At 32.9% G+C, this 22,751-nt stretch overlaps 1 long non-coding RNA gene and 1 pseudogene across 1 annotated transcript in view; both read left to right on the plus strand.

The window, feature by feature from the left end:
• LOC145296134 (uncharacterized) overlaps positions 1-22,751 on the plus strand; it is a 284,886-nt gene that overhangs the window by 51,677 nt on the left and 210,458 nt on the right. The window lies entirely within an intron of this gene.
• LOC145296327 (5S ribosomal RNA) lies at positions 19,895-20,011 on the plus strand (annotated as a pseudogene).

Here is a 22,751-nt window from a genome sequence, read left to right on the forward strand (position 1 = left end):
CAGACATGTTATTGCGATTTGCATATCTTTATAAGATTAATACCCATTTTTGTGATGCACACATACACACACACACACACACACACACACACACACACACACACACACACACACACACACACACACACACACACACACACACACAATAATGTAACATAGCGCAGACGGTTATATGCAAATACCGAGCCGTGAGTGAAATGGCGTCACGGTAAGGAAAAAGAAAGACTATAAAACGAAGTAAGCACGTTCGAGAAGATGATCACGTTTGAGACGTGGATGACGTGTGAGAGTACGTTCGAGAAATCGGTCACATAAGGGACGTCACAGAGGAAACAAGGGATTGAGAAAATAAATGTCGCTGTAAGAAAAAAGCGAGTCAAAGTTCGTTTCTGTATTTTGTCTGTTCTGCGACTGAGGCCACAAAATGTTGGTTCTGGACGACGTTACATGTGTGTACGTGTTTACGGAAGGAAACTAATAATTCGACGTCATGACAAATCGAAAAAAGGAAATTCATCAACGTTTCGTCTTTATTTCAAGATTTTCTCAAAATAACTGGTTTGATGAGGGTTACATACACACACATATATCAATAAATATGAGAATGTGTATATGAGGATACTTCTCAACCTATATACTCAACGAAATATTGATCTACACACTTGAAATTTGGCATATAAAGTAATCAGGCACGTGGAAAACTTTTTACGTGGTTTTCATCCGGAAAAGGGATATTAAAGAGTAAAAATTGAAAAAATTTGTACGTGGGAGACGACGGATTTTCCTGTTTCACGACTGCACGGTCGCTAATAGTTCACATTATGTTAAGAAAATGTAGGCACTAAAAAATTTGCGAAGATCGTATCAAGCTGGCCTAATGGTTATCGTACATAAGTCACTGTCATTCGGTTTCGATCTCAGTTGGAGTATTTTTTCACTTACAAGGAGTGACCTGTTTAGAAAAAGAACATAATACTCGCATGAACACGAATCAGTTTTCTTTTTAAACATTTTAAAAAGGAATTTAACGTTACATTTAATACACGGGCAACGCCGGCACATCTTCTAGTATATATATATATATATATATATATATATAATGGACACTCTGGTCGATTTTCGACGTATGAGGTCTTGACAACTCAAACATGTTTAATTCGATATAGCATGCTTGCATCTACTTAATCGTAAGTGGCATCCGAATCCTGCAAGAGATCTGCAAACAAGCACACAATGAAGACAAGAATGAAAATTGCGCGAATGATCGACTGGGATACTTGCAGATGCTTTGGTGCTTTCAAGTCTAACGTGCATATATATATATATATGTAGGTTAACAATATACATGAAACGTACTCGATTTGGATATACTAATTTTAATGAATAATATATATATATATATATATATATATATATATATATATATATATATATATATATATATATATATAGCGCAACGAGTTTTGATCTTGGCTTAAGGCAGTTGCTTGTCTAGCCGCACTGATGAGCTACGTAACAGCGAAACAGTACTGTATGTGGATGACTAAAATCTTCCCTATCTTGGGTTAAGCATTTGAGAAGTGATATACTAATTATCATTAGCGTATGAAGCGATGCTTTTTGTGTAAATAAATTGAGCCTAGCTACTTGCGACAATGTTAAAATATCGTTAATTCACTGCCCGAATAGAAGCAGCCGTATATATATATATATATATATATATATATATATATATATATATATATATATATAGGAAGAAGAATAGCAAAAAAAAAAGAAACAAACAAAACAACACACTGAAGATGGAGTATACCTCTGAAATATATTTGTGATAAATTTCAAACAAGTAAAATATTTGTTTATTTTCCTAATATTACGTTGTATTTGGCTTTCAAGCGCACTTGATGCGTATTTTATATATATATATATATATATATATATATATATATATATATATATATATATATAGGACAATGCCTCAAACCAAATTCAAAACTTCACAGTCGGAACTACTACCTTTTCACCGGGAGTCACCAGTATGCGAAATCTCAATACTTACATAAGCACGGTCGGATGCCAAAGTCTTCTTAATTTCGCCGATAACAGTCGCGGATTTTACTTACTACAACGCTCAACTAAAAATCGCGTGATTATATAACCCTTTTAAATATAGTGTTTTATTGTGTTGAAAATGTATGCCAAACCGTAGAACCCACGTTATTATCATAATTTGATAGCAGCTACCAGGCGTTGTTAACATTGAGTCATTAGTTTTCAAGTCGATAGAAGAGATACATTTTCGTTTTGTTTATTAGATGTTATAAAATATAAAATGTTTGTTTGCGACTTGCCTCCTGCTGTCTAGTCAGTCGGTAGGGACTCGCTCGGTTATCCACGGTGCCGTCACCATCAAGTTCAATGAAGCGTTCATCGTCATCGGTTCGTTTACTCGTAAACCTGTCGTTTTACTGCGACAAGTGAATTTACCCGCGTTTATTTGTCTCCAGTGGTTAAGCTTTTTCGCATGCTTGTCGTAAACGTTGGATACCACGTGACACTTTAATTTCATTTCTTACAATCTGTTTCTATATTTTATAAAAACGAGTTTACCAGGTTTTGCATTTTGTCCTCGCTGTGTGCCACCAAAATTGTGTCATGTGCAAATAGCAGTTCTGTTATCAAAATGTAAAGTTTATAAAGCAGGGGTACTGATTGCCTTACTATATTCAGCAGAAACTGTACAGCGACCACATAAAGAGGTTGAAAGCAATACAACAGTATTGGTGTATCAGAATTTTTGTAGGAATTTTTGACACCCCTAACTAAGTGCAGTTGTATTGATCTCTTTTGCACTTGGTTCACCATTAATATTAGTTAGCTAGGACTTCAGGTTCTTCTTCATAAACCGTAGCTATGAAAGTCTGCGTGATAGTGATGATGATATTTTGTAAAGACGTCGAACTTTTAGTCTAAGCTTCCCTTTCTTCTTTTTTTAAAAAATTTTTTAAAACTTCCTATTCATCCCCAAACAATCATTAGTCCCGTGTGTCCAAGTGGACGCAGGGACGACTATTTGGGACCATATATACAGAGATACTATGCAGTAAATTACATATATATATATATATATATATATATATATATATATATATATATATATATATATATATATATATATATATATATATTTATTTACCAGTGGTGAAAAAACCGGACTAGAGTGCTCAATGTGTAGTCAGAGCAGTATATAGGAAATTTACGAGTAAACGAACTGATGAGGATGAACGCATCATTGAACTTGATGGTGACGGCACCGTGGATAACCGAGCGAGTCCCTACCGACTGACTAGACAGCAGGAGGCAAGTCGCAAACAAACATTTTATATTTTATGACATCTAATAAACAAAATTTAAATTAACTGTTACTTATGCCGTTATCAATAAAAGTAGCGTCTTTTAAGTTTAAACCGTTAAAAAAAAAAACGTATATAAGAATTTACACATAATTAATATTTAATTATAAACCCCTCTCTTTTTTTAATACACTCCTACTACTTTAAACTCCAACGCCCTCTTCCCACCACTCCTCCCTTCTTTTCTAACTCCCCTTTATCTACGATTTTTCCATTCTTATTTGACTTTATAACTTAGTCCATCTATGAATTCTGACGATGCTAGTTGGATTTTTTCCTCTCTTTGAGGATTTTCCTCTAGCTGAAACAATTTGTAAACTCATTCTGGACTCACAGTAATAAATTTCCTATACATATATATATATATGTATATATATATACATATATATATATATATATATATATATATATATATATATATATATATATATATATATATATATATATATAGCATTTTCACACACACACACACACACACACATACATATATATATATATATATATGGGTGTGTATAAAGAATATAAAGAATTGATTAAATCGGCAAATATTCGATTTCGGAATCGAAGACAAATTTTGAACAAATCTAAAATGAGATATTCGATTTCGTAGATTGATGTGACCGGGTTCAATATTTAATGAGATATTAAAAAAAAAACTATAAAAACAGACAAACCGTTAAATAAGTTGCGGTCCAAATAGAAACAAATATGATGAATTCGTTTCGTGACATGCAATTAAATTGATTAAACTCGACTTAATACTATTTTTTTGTTCCTATATTATTTTTGTACACATCGACCCGATTGAATTAATGGGTGAAACGTCACACCCACATGTGGAAACGTCAAATCGGAGACGGTTGAATTGATGTGTAAAACGTCACACCCACCTGAGGAGAACGTCATTTTTTTTTCTATTGATCACGTTAAATGCACCTCATTTTTGTCTTTCATTTGCAATTTCATCACGTGGGAATATTTTTGCGAAATGTTTTATCAGTAAAATTTGTTTATTTAATTAAAAAATGCAATTTATTTTTAATATAAAAAAAATCTACGATCAAATGATACATTTATTTCTGCTATTATTATTTGCTCGAAGGAGCTTTCACACAGGTCATAAAGGATCTCTACTTGAAAAAAAAAACCTGTGGTGTTCCCTGGAAGCTGGGTGACAATAAGTCTCCCCAATTTACTAGTACTCTCCACCTCTTTATATCATTTGCAAATGAATTTGCATTATTGCAACAGCCACTTACCATTGATTTCTCGCTAGCAGCGGCCATTGGTCTACACTGGAATTTAGTGAAAATAAACCTCCCCATGTTATTATTATTATTATTATTATTATTATTATTATTATTATTATTATTATTATTTCTTCTCCTTGAGAACAACCTGTGGTGTTTCCTGATGTCTGAGTGAGAACAAGTCCCCCTAGATTTTCGGTACTCTCCACAGATATCTTTGCAAATAAATTGGCACTATCGCAACGACCGTTTACCAAATACGTTGTATTCCCTTGAAGTGTATATATATTCTGTACACGTATACACGTGTAAGTAACGAATATTTATTGAATGCGCGTCTGTTCTTCATACACGTATTTACGTGTGATCGCCTCGTTTTCAAAATGTCAGAAAACAACATATCTGATGTATGTTCGCATATAACGAAGAATAAAGGATGGAATAAATAAATTTGTATCCTGCCAGACAAAGGAAGACGTACTATCAACAAAAGAGACGAATGAGATTGCAACATTTGGCCAATTAGGACCCATCTTTGATCTTGTTGGATGGAAAATTGCAACGAAAATTCTACCACGAACAACAGATCTCGAGTTGTTTTCGGCAACCTTTATTCCAAATATTGTTCTCATCTTGGAAAGATGGAACGCTGATACAGTCCTCTCTATATTTTTATTATCGATCTTGCCTCTGCTGCGTGTCATCCCATCCGTCGACCATCTCTCTCGGCCGCCTGATACGGATTGAACACAACCTGACTTTCTAAGTTTCTCTAAACTCGTTACGTCATGTATCTCCGTAACCAAGGATCCTCGCCTAGTCTTGTGTCACGTATCTTTGCTTATTAAAACCGAACATTCTAATCCGATATTATTAAACATTCTTCTAACCATTTTATTGTTTTACATATTTCTGGCTTAATTATTTCTACATTAAATTCCAGTCCGATTTCAAAACATTCTTCCGTTATCAAAACACTTTGTTATTTCCATAACATTGTCGCCAATCTAATATGTCGCATAATCTATAATATGAAGCCGAATGTGTGTGTGTGTGTGTCTGGTCACGAATAGGCTCCTATATGGTTGACTATTTTAAAAACTGATTACATATAATGATAGAAGATGTATCGAGGCACAGAAATGGGTATGTTTGATCTGGCAGAACGGTGGTTCATTAAAATTGTGGGGTCTGCGTTCATGCCTGGTCCACAAATTATGGAAATAAAGAAATTAAAAATTAAAAAAAAAGTTTACGAGTGTTTTTGATATAGATGTAGACAAGAATATTTTGATAAGTATGTTTTAACTTAAATAGGGATGATATAATAAAATTGTGGGGTCTGCGTTCGCGCCTGGCCTCCATAGAATGGAAATAGGCACAAACTTTAATAAAGACTTTTCATATCTATCTCCGTAAGTATACTTTGATAATTATGTTTCAGTTTGAAGAAATATGGTATAATAAAATTATGGGGTGTTCGTTCGCACTTGACCTCCATAGAATTGAAATATGTCACAAAGTTTAACAAGTTTTTTTTTAATATAGATCCACAGAATATTGTGATAAGTGTTTCAGTGTGAACAGGTATGGTGTAATAAATTATGGGGTTTATCTATTTTATTTTTACTTTCATCATATTTTGCTTTGGCTTTGATACCCCCAGATTCGAAGCTATCTCTTTACAACTCTTCATTTTCATAACCTATCATACTTTCATAAATCAGAGTCCATTTTCTGTAGGTTGTTTTTGAACCCAGTCAATGACGGGTAGTTTTGCTTGTATATTATATATTTCTCGTTGACAGCGACCATTGATCTCCATTAGACTTTAGGAGCAATATGCCTACCCAAGTTCCAGTCGTTTGGATTAGTTACAGCACTTGAGGATTTTCATGAAGATGTTTTGCTGTTTACGGCATTACCGTTCTTTGTATAATCCAAGTCTTCCAGTTAATTCTGATTTCTCTTAGTCTTTTTTCCAAGTTTTTTGCGACTGTTCTTAGTACTCCTACAATTATTAGTATAATATTGATTTTCTTCAGATTCCGTATTCCGTTATATTGATTTTCTATTATTATTATTATTATTATTATTATTATTATTATTATTATTATTATTACTACTACTACTAGTACTACTACTACTACTTTTATTACTAACATTTCTGCGATAATAATAATAATAATAATAATAATAATAATAATTATTATTATTATTACTAGCAGGACCCGTGGAAATTCTACGGAATGAGAAATATATTTAACCAACAAATATGTTTTTATAAAGCTGATTGTTGTTGTTGGGTTGCATAAAAATTACTTTTGTTTTAGACAAAAAAAAAAAAAGCCAATAACGCACTGCAAATATGAGTTTATTAATATTTCTATGAAAATAGTTTCAATTTTATTTTAGATATAGAACTGACCCAAATGAAATAAATTAATAAGTACTAATAAATGCTCAGAAAGTAATATTGTGCTACATAGTTCAATACAAATAACAAAATCACATTGTAAGAGACAATCTTTTATTTACTTCTCCAGTCCAGCACCTATTTCTCACACCATTACAAAAATGATCATATATTATTATTATTATTATTATTATTATACGAAAACAATGCTACATCAAAGGGAGGTCACTCTCATATTCTTGTCCAGGATCAACCGATTGACCTTTTTAAAACTAAATTTCGAGAATTTGACCTGTTTTGAAGCACTTTACCTTCAAAAATTGTATTTTAAAAGTGTAACGTACGAACTAACTACGGAAGGAACAAGCAGACTATTATATAGATAATAATAATAATAATAATAATAATAATAATAATAATAATAATAATAATAGTCTGATATCACGAAAAATAGTTGTGAAACGTCAAGGAGGATGGAAAGACCGAAAAGATCCATATAATTTCGTGTATTCTCACTTTGGTTATTTCCGAAACAAAAGTTAACCATAAGTAAAAAAAAAAAAAAAAAAAATGGCCTAACATCAGATTTGTCAAAACCAATATACGGGTTATTGTTTAGCCTGGGAAAATCGATGCAAAAGTGTGAAAATTAAAAAAATGGAATTTGCCAGGTGAAGATCGAACGACACCATTACAAATATGCGTAACGTAATAGTTATTGGTTCATGTTTTAATTTTTAGTCTTGCAGCAAACATGTCTTCATAGTTCAGACAAAATCCTAATGGACATGGGTGTACAAACAGATAAACCCACTCAAGCAAAACCACCGGAAGTCATAATAGTTAAAAAGAAAAAGTTCTGACAGATGCGTAGATTTTGCCGTCTCAGCAGACCACAAAGTTAATACAAAGGAGACGGAGAAGCGGAGCAAATATACAGAACTGGCTAAAGAGCTCAAAGGGATCTGGAAGATACAGAAAGTCAAAATAATACCACTAATGGGAACAATCTCGGAAAACTTTTCAAAAAGAATAGGAGGAATTAGAATCAAAGTCTGGCTGAGAAGATACAGCGGATAACAATAATGAAAACGACAGAAATACTAAGGAAAACTCTTGAACGCGGAGGCCAATACACATGGGCTAAAGGCTCTAACCGAACACGTAGAAACTGCTACAGAAGTAAAACACAAAGAAACCGAGATACGTCATTTAATTCCTGGCAAAACTTCACCGAGAACGATGGTGACTGTCTAGAAAAAAAAATTCTAGAGCACAAAAGGTTACTCGTTTTTATGGTACCACTCCTGTCTTCGTAGCTCTACAAATTTTAATTTAAAAAAAAGGAGGCTTGCGTTCAGGATTACAAACCGCACTCTGAATCCCCATACGTATTGAGAATGGCGGTGACGATGTATAAAAATGAATCCTGAAGCACGAAAAGTCGCTTGTTCTAAAGGTCCACTCTCATCTTTGTCGCTCTTCAACTTTTTGAGTTTAAAATAGGAATCTTTACTATTTGGTATGACTCTCATACAGATATATAAATATAGACATGCCTAGGTTTATTTCGATAAGATAAGAAATGTATGTATGTGTATGTATGTGTGTATATGTATGTGTGTGCGTGTGTATGTATGTGTGCGCAATGGTGCGTGTGTAGGTGTGTGTGCATATGTGTACCTGTGTGTATATTTGCATGTGTGCGTGTTTGTATGTGTGTGTATGTATATGTGTGTGTATGTCTATGTGTGTGTGCGCACGCGCGCGTGTGCACGTGTGTGTGTGTGTGTATGTGTGTGTGTGTGTGTGTGTGTGTGTGTGTGTGTGTGTGTGTGTGTAAGGCACTCGTCTTCGGAACCGCCGTCTTAATGACCCCTTTTCCTTTGCCGCTATTCATCCTTTCATTCAAACGGAAGTATAAAAGCATTCCGTACTTTTTTTCCAAAAATATTTCGTTTTTTTCTATTTTTTTTTTTTATCTAACCTCATATTGCAATTCTTAGAATGTCCGCTTCTTCCTAATAAATCGCGCTATTTATACAAAATAAATTCATGGAATGGCTGTTCCATAGAATCTAAGAAAGCTGCAAGATGCTTTTTATAACATAAACCCGTTCCTTGCCATTCAGAACGGGTAACGGAAGAATACGCGGAAATAATGGTTTATTTTTAAACTAAGATCGAGTTCATATTTAATTGGTGAAATAAAAGTTTTTAGACAAGATATTGTTAAAAAAAAATATCTAAGCACTCAAAAGAGATATTACCATTCAAAAGTTCAACACCAGTGTTTTTTTTTTGTTTTCGTTTTAATCATTTTATGCATAGCAAAAAGTCTTCCCGGTATAGGAGGGTAGCGGTGGTAGGAAGCTTAAATATGAAAGTGAAAACTCCTCTTCAGGGAGATTGATTTCTTTAATTTCCTCTGTCAGGATTTTATTTAAAGTTTTGCCCCACTTTTTAAACTTTGAGTAGTGATACGAAACCAACAGCATCTTCTTTTTAGCAACATACCATTTTTTGAATTATCGATACTTCAGGTGGTTAACCATGTTAGGAATGCTGAGTCTCTTTACTGTATCTCTAGTAATTACTGCTATTATGAAAATAAAAGTTCACAGACTTTTATTGGACAACTGTAAATTGAAATATTGTGATGTAGCAGAAGAGCTGAAGATATTAAAAGGCAGTTTATTCACCTTGTTGCATTTGAACAGAATTTTTTCATCGACAAAGTGGGTGCTGCATTTACTTGCAGTCAATTAAAAACAATGTATTGACGATCCAGAGCATTGTTTGCAACAATTTCATCAGCAACAGCATCATCATCATCAGCAGCAGTTTAACGTCCGGTTTACATGCTGGCATATGTTGGATGGATTTCAGAAATTACATTTTAAACTAAATAATCTCTTACCAGGTCTTTATTTATCCCTCTTTCTCCCAAGTCCATTCTTCTTACTTTCTCCCATGTTTTTATGACTCTTCTGTAAGCTGGCCCTGCTACCTCAACTGTTCTACACCTAAAAACCCAGGAACTTTCACCCATTCTTTCAAGGTGGCCATACCATTGTAGCCTCCTGTTCTGTAATTATCTCTCTATACTGTCCAGATTTAATCTTCTTCTTTTCTTGTAGCAACAGAACCATTTTTTGAATTATTATTGAATGGTCGGGATTTCATTTAAAGTTTTGCCCCACTTTTCAAACTTTGAGTAGTGATAGGAAACCAACAGCATCTTTTTTTGTAGCAACATAACCATTTTTTGAATTATTGATACTCATCGAAGACATTCTGACACAAAACCTATCTAAGAACACTGCCAGATACATAAAGTACATTTGTGTGAAATTTCATTAAAAGTCAACCCAGCCCATGTGGAGTCTATACAGGACGAAGTAAGACAATGCAAAGTTCCTTTTTATATAATATTAGATACTAGCGGGACCTGTGGAAATTCCACAGGAGACTCATCCATCTGTAATATATTGATGTTGCATTCTGTGCATGTCCAGTGTAAATGGAGACGCTCTGATATTATTGTAGTTTGTTTTTGTTTGTTAAAACAGCAAATATTTATCTAAGCTAGCACGAACGCCCGGTAAAGCCCGGTCGTAAAGTACGCTTATAAATGATATTTTAATTCTTGTAGATTTCGTATATATTATTATAGAGTAAATATTCTACTTTTACATGTTATAGAGTTGCGATTTCAAGAATAAAAAATATATCCATATTATTTGGGTGCATTAGCTTAAATCGAAACCGAAATAAAAACTTATGATATATATATATATATATATATATATATATATATATATATTATTATTATTATTATTATTATTATACTGTTTTTCAGTAACTCATAACAACAACACAATATGTCATTCCAAAGAGTGCTCAATGCATGAAACAGAGCAATATATTGATTGTTGGAGAGCTATTGGCTACACATTAGCAAACCTGTTTCAATGACCCCCTAATAGGGAAAATCACCTCATCAGGCAAAAAACCATCCACCATATATATATATATATATATATATATATATATATATATATATATATATATATATATATATATATAACTTGAGTTCCTTTAGCTATAATCGAAACCGAAACCAAAGCTTATGAAGAATTCTTGATAAAAGTATTTATAATATATATATATATATATATATATATATATATATATATATATATATATATATATATATATATATATATATATGACTTAAGTGCCATCAGCTATAATCGAAACCAAAACCAAAACTTATGAAGAATTCTTACTAAAATTATTTATGACAAGAAATGGAAGTACATAACAATTAAACGACCCGGATGAAAGCGTGACACAGAAAATAACACAGACGCTCTAGCGTATTAATATATAGATATATATGTGATGTCTGTGATTGTCCACTATAAAAAGAAAGGTCAAATGATTTACATAATTTTCTACGAATACATTCTTATGATATTAGTTTTAGCTTTTTTTAAAAATGTTTTTTGTGTGTTGCTGCAAATGATGAAGATAGGGGTCAAGACCTCATTCATCAATTGTTTGCCCTTTGCCGCCTGGCGTGTAATCAGATTTAGGAGCCTGTTTTATCCCGGGTACCGGGCTTACAATATTTAGTTTAGTTTCACTCATATTTTGATATGAGTTTCTCATTCTCTACGGCGTTTTATTTTTATTTTTTTTATTAAAAGCTGTTTTTTATTAATAGGTGGCAAAAATGTCCTCCTAACATTTTGTGTTAAGTGTGACACCACGTGTTCCCCGCTTGATAACTCGCCGACCCTAACGTTACGTTCTGCGCTCTTTTCATTCGTCCTCCCTCCTTATTACCGTTCCATCATATCTTACGCATTGGCGTCTGTCAGTGAGATGTGCACGAGTTCACAAATATAAAAATAAAAATGGAAACAAAGGAAAACATGAACTTCGTCACTCTCTGTGCATATTCGTTACACTCTGAGTGCGTATGTGACACCATCTTATCGCTAAGGTCTACATCGACGTCCTGTCGAGGCTGTGTCCATCAGTTGCCGTCAGCTCATCTCCGTCTGTTCAAGCTCTCTCAATATTGTTCAAACCACGATCTGCCTACTACTGTGTCCAAAATCCAACTGAACTCCCAAACGCCGTCAACCGACTATCGTAAAATGTCATAAAACACTAGATTCGAAAACCGCCCCCACTGTCTCAAAACTAAATATATTTCTATTGTTCAGTCCTTTGTAATATTTTAATTACAAACACACCTGCTAACTCTAAAATATATTGATCATTCCCTGTTAACTCATTTGTTCTAAAATAACTGCCCCACCTTGCTCAATCGCACTTTCTTTGTGAACATTGTCTACTGATAAACCCAATTCCTCTTCTTTTGTTGCATACTCCCGGCATCTTTTTTCTTTTACCACCCAACATTTGGAGGCGAAGGATGAGGGCGGAGTAAGCGTGGTTGGAATCACACCTCCAATGCTCAATCAATAATCATATAGTCTCCAAAGATAAACCCTAACCCGCTAGTCTTCCATTCATCTATCCACGCTGCGAATGAGCATCACCCACCTCTATCCAAAATTTCTTAGCACATTATTCTCGGTCATTCTCCGTACGCCATTTGGTTGTAGAGTCGATCACATATCCCGTGCTAGGTGAAAAATACAGTCCCCTATCCGCAAGGTTTCATCTGTATCATATCCCTATCTAGTATCCATCAAATAACCCCTAAGCGTCGTTAACTAGTTGTCGTAAATAAATGAATAAATAACAACAGATGAATAAATAACAATAAAACGCTGTAAATCATTATACACCACAAACTCGCCGTCATAAATCTAAATACATGCTTAACAATGCGACTTCATTTCTAAAAAAAAAAATTCCTATTCATTTTCGACTGCTGAATCCATTCTCTCTTGCTTTGTGATAATCCTTTAATTATTTTTCTTTTATTTCAAAACACTGCGGAGCTGGGGCGGGGAGATGGGGGGGGTCGACATAGATGATATCACATGAGAATTACTCTCATCCTCTTCTTTTATCTCGACCTAAGAACAATTCTAAGAAATTAAAACATTACAGGGAAAGGGATTAAATTATTGTTAACTGCCCGAGGAACCCCAGTCAATGAATGCTGATGGGGGCTGATCAAGCATTTTCGGAGACCAAACTATACGTCGCCTAGTGCGCCGGCTTTTCCAAACTTTACCAGCTTTGTATCTAACTAACACACTAAGACATAAAACTAACTGCCCGGTGGACAAAGCGTCTCATTATGATACAAGGGTGCATCTAGGAATAAATAAATAAATAAATAAATAACAAATGAATAAATAACAATTAGAAAAAAAAAAACTGGAGTTTAGAAGAATACAATTGACATTGTGCAGTTTCTGATTATCTAATGAAATTGGGTAAAAGAACAATTAAAAAAAGAAAAAAACGATAATAAAAAAACCCAACAACAACAACAACAACAACAACAACAGAATTTGGACATTCGAATAAAAGAAATAAAATAAAACAGTCAAAATAAAAAAAATAAATAAAATGAAATTCGATCATTTTTTAATGTGATTTAAATGCAAAAAAAAAATAAATAAATAAATAATTAAATAAATAAAAATAAAAATGTCTTCGTCGATTTCTTTCTGACTTAACTTTATTATAATTCCATTAGCCCTGACCTGGTTCGGGGATATTACAGATTTTCTCGACAGTAATCAGCTTTATGGAACCTTGTGTCATTCCAAAAACGAAAGGGAACCTAACCGCTAGCATTCATCACACTTTCAAAGCGACCATTTTTCTTTTGGGAGGCGTAATAACATGAAACAGATCCATATAATTTGTATCGTATATTCTCATTTTGGTTATTTCCGAAACAAAAGTTAACCATAAGTAAAAAAAAATGACCTAACATTAGATTTGTCAAAACCAATATACGGGTTATTGTTTAGCCTGGGAAAATCGATCCAAAAGTGTGAAAATTAAAAAAATGGAATTTGCCAGTGAAGATCGAACGACACCATTACAAATATGCGTAATGTAATAGTTATTGGTTCATGTTTTAATTTTTAGTCTTGCAGCAAACATGTCTTCATAGTTCAGACATTAACGTCAAAGGAAAAAAATCGTAAGCTAAACGTTTTGGTTTCGATTCTCGGTGGTGCCGCACGAATCATTTTTTTTTTCTTTTTAAATCCTTAGTATATATTGGGTCCAATACAATATAATAATAAATACGAAATCTGCATTAATCAAAATATCATATTTAAGCATTTTACGACCAAGCAATGCTGGGCGCCCTGCTAGTAGCATATCTAAAAAGAAAAAGATCATTTCAACATCATTTTATAACCCCTTCCTTTTACATGTCCTATAACATTAATTACGAAAAAAAACAAACAAAAACCCAAAACACAAAAACGAATCAAAGCGGATACATCAGCTAGTACGAGTACGTATCGATTCTGTTAGTATTTCGGTAATTTCATTTTTTGGCGGGAAAACTATGCGGGCACGCGCGAATGGAGGCGTAGAATCTGTGATGCGTTTTTATTGACAGGATATAAACTGTCATGTCTTTTGACATACGAGCGGCGCGATAGCACATTCCAGCAGCAAGGCGACCAACCCCACCCACCCCACCCCAACTCATCTACTCCTACCCCGCCACCTTTGCGTAAACAACGTTTTACTTATCCCTGTAGGTATAAAGGCACTTGCTCTTTTCAAAGCGAAGAATGTTAATTAAGACGTTCGCATAATATGCCGCTATGCTTTTACGAACGAACATACGCGCGTATACGTACATACATACATGCATATATACATACATATAACATATGTAAGTATATATCATTAGTTAAGTTCAATTACATGCATATAATTATGTATTATGCATTTATTATATATATATATATATATATATATATATATATATATATATATATATAATTTGTTCTGTGGACGTATGTTCACATAATTATATACGTATTTTATATATTTCTAATTTTATCAAAGTGGCACTGTGCCTTGTTTGGAGTAAAAATGGAATTAAAAAAAATGCAGTAGAACCCCGGGATACGGTGGCAGTAGGATATGTTTTTCAGGTTACGATGTGGAATACGATGTTTTCCCGGTTTTCTGGTGTACGGTATTTGCCCCGGCTTACGGTGTTATAATGTTATTTGCTTATATATACGTGTATGAGATTCTATCTTGCTATCTTGCATTTTGATACTAATTTTTAATATCGTATCCACGGGGTTTACTGTATATGTGTGTGTATGTATATGTGTGTGTGTTTTTATTGTCATCTAATGCGTATATGCGTATATGCGTAGTACAGTGTTTCAAAAGTTTTTCAAATACACACACATACACGCACATGCACACACACACACATACATAAATACATGTATTATGAAAGAAAGAGAGAGATAGAGATAGAGGGACAGAGAGAGAGAGAGAGAGAGAGAGAGAGAGAGAGAAAGAAATATAATATTGTAAGTTGATATAATTTATTCTGCATAGATTTTCAGTATTTACTTCAACAATGCTCAATACTCATTGGCAATTAAACTATTCAGAGACGTCCGCGTTTCATCCCCGTTGAAAAATCGTCTCTCTTTCCTACACACTCCCATTCTATTCTCTTTTTCTCTCTCTTTATATATATATATATATATATATATATATATATATATATATATATATATATATATATATATAAGTATGCATGGTTTGTACGAGTTGTGGTGTTTGAGTTACTTCCCTTCCAACGTTATGGATGCATATTAGGATTTTGGAAACTTATAATTAAACAAAACCTTTAAAATTTCGAACGTACAGAGTCACCCCCTTTCTACATCTAAAATATTCGATAATCGTAAATCTTAATGGGAAGGAACGAAAGAAAAAAAAAAAAATTAAAAATAAATTGAGATCCTTAATTTTAAATGAAGAATGAGAATGAACTAAGTACAAAGTAATGTTAAACTTTCTTTCCATATTAAATAAGTTTTAAATAAAACCTTTCTTTTAATCACATGAATAGGTTAGTCGATATTTTTGTAAACAAACAAAGCAAATTCCAGATACGAAACTAACATAGAATCGCAAGAATATAACTTAGTTGATCAGTTCGGATTAGAAAAAATAATTTAAATAAAATAAATAAATAAATAAATAAATTTAATTTAAGAAATCAATGTTTAGTATCATTAAAACATATTAAATGCATATTTAATGGACATAGGTAATTACTGGTAACATTGTATGATATTTTGTTTGAAATGTTTTTAATGGCGATGCGAAAAGAGGTAAATATATAAATCTTTAAAAAATACTTTGCATAAATTTTTTTTATTCAATAAGTCTGAAGAAAGGCTGTTCTTTTGAAAATTTTCAAACGACATAATGTTTGAATTTGTCCGAATAGTCTTGAAACGATTCTGATGTGCCCGAGATACGGTGGCCCGAGTGCACGTTTTCTTTTTAATGGTTACGATGTGGAATACCATGCATTTCCGACCCCTGGTTACTGTATTTGCTCCCGCCCAAAGGTGTTATATATGCAGTTATTTGACTATATACATGTCTATTATATACTGTACTGTATTTTGTTACTAATTTTTAATGCCGTATCCCGGGGTTCACTTTATATATATATATATATATATATATATATATATATGTGTGTGTGTGTGTGTGTGTGTGTGTGTGTGTGTATTTCATAGAGTTTTTACCATTTTATTTTTCACTAAGAATAGAAACTCAGTATGTTAGTGCTAATAGTTCATTTATGGATGGTATAAGACAAAATGTGTTTCAGCTTATACTTATGAGTCAATAAACGAACTTTTTGGACGAATATGATGTCTGTTTCCAGTGAAAAATAAAATGGTAAAAAGTAAAAATATAGCTCTTGTATTGCACGATTAAGCTATATAAAGTATGTCTGTGCATATATGTTGTAAGCATATATGTTGAAATAGAGTATATATATATATATATATATATATATATATATATATATATATATATATATATATATATATATATATATATATATACCGGTTTGTTGCTTCTCAATGACCGAATAAAAACTCTTTATTTTTTTTTTATCTTTCTTACCGTCTTGTGCGCGTTTTGCAATCAGTAATAAAAAATATCGTCTTTTAATTTTTTGGCAACTCTTTAGAGATAATTAAACCAAATATAATAAATATTTATAAGAACACACACAAACACACACACACACACACACACACACACACACACACACATATATATATGTGTGTGTGTGTGTTTGTGTGTGTGTGTATCTAAATGCGTTTTTTCTGAGGAGTGAAGGACAGAATAGATTCATTGATTGATATAATAATTAAATGAATGATTTTGCGCTACGAAGTAGCTGTTTTCCAAAATTTTGCATATTAACGTACTTAAAGCAATAAATTATGAGATGGTCAACATCTTGAAATTTTGAATATAGACTTTTGTGATTTATTTTTTGTTTGTTTCATATATATATATGCATATATATATATATATATATATATATATATATATGAACATTTAAAATTAAAATATTTAAATTCAACGTTATTTCACGTGGTTAATGGTAGCCGAATTGATACGGTCTTCGCTAATCGAACGAGAGATGTCTCGTGTTGCGGGGTTCGAATCGAATCTTGCACTGAAGATTCCCGAAAGGATGAAACACTAGTGTCTGTAGGTATTTAATTATTATAGTAATAAATAATTATACATACATATATATATATATATATATATAAAATATATTTTAGTCATCGACATACAGACCTGTTTCGTTGTTTCACAACTCATCAGTGCCGCTAGACTAACACCTCTCCCAAGCCGAGGATCGAACCTAGAACCGTCGTGATGACAGTCGGCAGTCCTACCCCTTGACTACGGAGTCGGTGGCCGAAATTAACCTGTCCGAACGATTATTTAAATAAACATCCGTCCGCTACTCGTAGAGGGCTCAAACGTTTGTTTGTAAACAAATCGCGAGCTTCGCATTATTTCAGCTAAATTAAGTAGCGAGTAAGATAATTTACGAGAGTGCTCTACCAAAGAGGGGAGCTTTATAAAATATGTGTGTGTGTTTGTTTGTATATATATATATATATATATATATATATATATATATATATATATATATATACAAACAAACACATACACACACACACATATATATATATATATATATATATATATATATATATATATATATATATAACCCATTTAACGTATAGATCACTGAATTCGATATAAAAAGTTTAAAAAGCTGCACTTAAGCAAGTCAGAGGTAATTTCTACAGAAATGTTATAAGAAATGAAACCAAGACAAGTTTGTAGATCGAATAATGCAAATTCTTAATTCGCATCTAAAATGAACCACGAAACATAAACGGAACTTATCCTTCAATTGTGAACATGCTGTATATTCAGCAGAAAAATTCTGATGATTTGCGAGCAAAAAAAATCCATCGTTTCTCGCAGAGATTTCCACTTCATTCGTTTATCTGTCTCTTTTTGTGGCTGTCACTTTGCGTTTAGACGTGTCTTAGAAAGACTTTGCTTTGGAAACACGATTTTTTTTTATCAATTCTTTGTCCGCGTCGGTTCACTCGAAAAGACGGAGTTTTGCCACAAGAGAAATTCCGGAAACCAAGGAATGAAATCTATTTCCAATCAATTAGAAAATCTTTTAAAATTCGTGCGAGTTTCTTATTTTTGTTTTTTGTTTTTGTTTTTTGTTTTTTGTTTTTTCTCTCTTCATTTTCTGAAGTCAAGATTGAAAGTTCGATGCGCGCCATAATTGCTGTTCAAACAAATTGAGCATTGATTTCGCTTCGATGAATTTCCGAAGAACATTTTTCCCTCTGAAATCTTTCGAAAAAAAAAATGTAAGCTCCGATGAACCGTTACGGAAATTTTCATTGAGAAAAATGAAAGAAATATTAATAAAAAAAAGTACATTAAAAATTTTAAAAAGATAAATTAAACGGAAATTTAGTTGAGAAAAACCTATGTTTAAAACGGGAAGAAAAATCTAAAAAAAAAAAATTATAATTAAAAAAACAAACAAATACAACAAAAATGAAAATAAAATATTGAAACAAAAAATAAATAAACAATAATAATAAAAAAACCCTGAAAAACTCAAGAATATAAGGTTCTTCTTTGTTATTGTAGGGGAGTTCAAAAAATTAAAATATCGAATTTCAAGTGAAACAAATCATACCTACTAAATTATCATGTCGTAGCAATGAAAATATCCAAAAATTACGAAAAACGATATCATAGAAAATTAATTATTAATGAAAATAGTTTTCGAAAAAATTCCAAGTGTGTATATAGATTAATACCATAAAGTCAGGGGAAGTAACTCGGCTCGCTTTATTACAATTAATGATGGATATCATGCAATCGTCTACTCGTCACAAGGAGCCAATAATAACACAGGTCATCAAAAATCTCTCATTGAAAACCACCTGTGGTGTTTCCTGGAAGCTGAGTGACAATAAGTCTTCCGAGATTTCCAGTACTCTCCACTTCTTTCGATAGCATTTGCAAATAGATTTACTTTATCGCAATAGCCGCTTACCATTGATTTCTCGCTGGCAGCGGCCATCGGTCTCCACTGGAATTTGAGTAGCAATAAGCCTCCCCAACGTCCGAGTCCTTTTGGCATCTGTCCGGCGGAGGTCCGGTCAGTGCTTTCTCCTCTGTCTTTCCATCCTCCTTGACCCTTCTCAATGTACAGCACAATCACGTTGACACACCGGTTCTCGATAGATTACCGAAGTTAAGCAACGTTGAGCCTGGCCAGTACCAGATGGGTGACCATTTGGGAAGGCTAGGTGCTGTATGTACCTTCTGGGGAGCTTGGGCGTGGGGCCAGCACCCTCACCTTGTAAAAAGAACTCCTTGCTGCAAAAGCATCTACAAAGTTGTTGATGGCCTATGCCCCTCCAGGGGGTAAAGGGCGATGGATGGATGACCCTTCTTAGCTAATATGGCGTCACTCTTTTTTTGGAGGAGGGGGTGATGGGGCAATGGGAGGGTGGGAGAGGGGGTATGCAGCTTCAATGTTCTTGGTTCTCTGTAACGCTTCTTCATGTTTAGCGTCCACAGCAGTTAATCTGGCCCGCTCATGTGTCTCATGTCTATTAGTCTCGGCATTCAATAGTTTTCCTTAATATTTCAAATGTTTCATTATTGTTTTAGGTTGTGTCTTCCCAGCCATTCCTCTGATTCCAATTTCTCCAATTCTTTTTTCGAGGTTTTTAGGGATTGTTTCTAGTGCTCCTACTATTATAGGTACTATTTTAATTTTCTTTATGATCCATAACCCTTTCAGATTGTTGTTATTATTATTATTATTGGCTCACATGGAGCTTTCACACAAGTCAACAAACGATCTGATTGGAAACCTGTGGTATTCTCTGGAAGCTGAGTGACAACAAGTCTCCCCAGACGTCCAGCCCTCTCCATTTCCTTCGATAGCATTTGCAAATGAATTTGCATCATCGCAACAGCCGCTTACCATTGATTTCTCGCTGGTAGTGGCCATTGATTTATACTGGAATTTGAGTGGCACTCAGCCTCCCCAAGGTCTCAGTTCTCTTTGCGCTTGTCCAGCCGAAGTCTGGTTGGCGCTCGCTCCTCGGTCTTTCAGTCCTTATTGACCCTTCTCGGCCCTTTGGTATAATTTTTTTTTTTTGGGGGGGGGGGGGAGGATCGGCGATGAAACAATGGGGGGAATGCATGATGGGGGTATTATTATTATTATTATTATTATTATTATTATTATTATTATTATTATTATTATCCCCTTTCTATCTCTCGTCTTCTTCTTCTTCTTCTTCTTCTTCTTCTTTCTTTCTTTCTTTTTTCTACGTTAATTTCTTTATCCCCATGTTTGTCTTCTCTTTCTTTCTTTCCACTTTTAATTTCATTTTATTTAGTGTTGTTGTTATTGTTGTTGTTGTTGTTGTTGTTGTTGTTGTTCTTCTTCTTCTTCTTCTTCTTCTTCTTTCTTTATTTCCATTTTGCCCCCGCCTTTATTCATATCAACTTTTTTTCTTGTTTGTCTCACACCCCCATACCCTGACCCATACCTGATTACTTTACGAAACAAAAGTGCAAAGGCAGAAATCACTCGTAATAGTCGAAAACAACAACAACACAAAAAAAACTAACAAACAAAAACGTCACTCCCTCCTCCTACTCCTCCTCCTCCTTCGACAACAACAAAAACAAATTGGATTTTCATTTTTTTCTCATCTTTTGATAATTACCTGCAAATATCGGAAGTTGACGAAGAAAAATAACATGATTCTCTTTTTTATAGATTCAGAAGAAAAAAAAAATGCGAAACACACGCACTCCCTTCCATTCATGCATCACACTGTGTTTTTTTTTTTTAAACATTTTTTTTACACACAACAAATGCTCACTGATATATGTACATATACACACATGCATAAATAGACGTACAAACCATGCGCGGACACATATACACACGCGCACACACATTTATTTATTTATAGCATTATAAAACTTCAGATCTGAACATCTCTAATAATATGAGTAAATAACTATTATATTTTTATAAAATAATATAGCACTGTATTGGATTTCTTTACACCCAACTAAACCAATAATCATGTATACATATATATATATATATATATATATATATATATATATATATATATATATATATATATATATATACGTTTTATTTTTTATTACCGTATCTTTCTGTTAAGTTACATTATTGTTTCAGCTACTTGGCCGTTTTTTTGGCCGTTTGTAGCTTCCCCAGACTTTTACAGAAATGTTCGCTCATCCCAAAATAGCGAACATTTCTGTAAAAGTCTGAGGAAGCTACAGACGGCCAAAAAGAAAATAGCCGGGTAGCTGAAACAATAATGTAACTTAACAGAAAGATACGGTAATAAAAAATAAAACGTATATTTGCTCTACAACGGTATTGAGCACTTTCTTCAGCTTTATTAATTACCATTTCCACTAAATATATATATATATATATATATATATATATATATATATATATAATTATATAAAATTACAATAAGTTTACCAAGGTAATCAAAATGGTAAACTTAAAATATATTATAAATATTAAAGAGTTAATATTTACAAGTAAAGTAATCTCAACCAGATGTAAAAGCTCAGTAAAACCGAAACGGAAATAGAGCTTATAATATGAACAAATGATTAATAAAACATGTTAAAAGATATATATATATATATATATATATATATATATATATATATATATATATATATATATATATATATATATATATAGTAAAATTGGTAATTAGTAAACCCATTAAAAAAGTGCTCAATACTATTGCAGAGCAAATATTTGTTTTATTTTTTACGATCCAGCAGCCTCGTCAGCGTAAAGATGGTCCAACATCCGAAACATATGTAAAGAGATAAAACGGTAATAAAAAAAAAAACATATATATAAATATATACTAGCTGTCCGCCCGGCATAACCAGGAAAATGAATGTAGGTGTTCAAGTATATATATATATATATATATATATATATATATATATATATATATATAT

This window comes from Euprymna scolopes, chromosome 16 (genome assembly GCF_053919585.1).
Source record: "Euprymna scolopes isolate OS-2025 chromosome 16, ASM5391958v1, whole genome shotgun sequence".
NCBI classification, from domain to species: Eukaryota; Metazoa; Mollusca; class Cephalopoda; order Sepiida; family Sepiolidae; genus Euprymna; species Euprymna scolopes.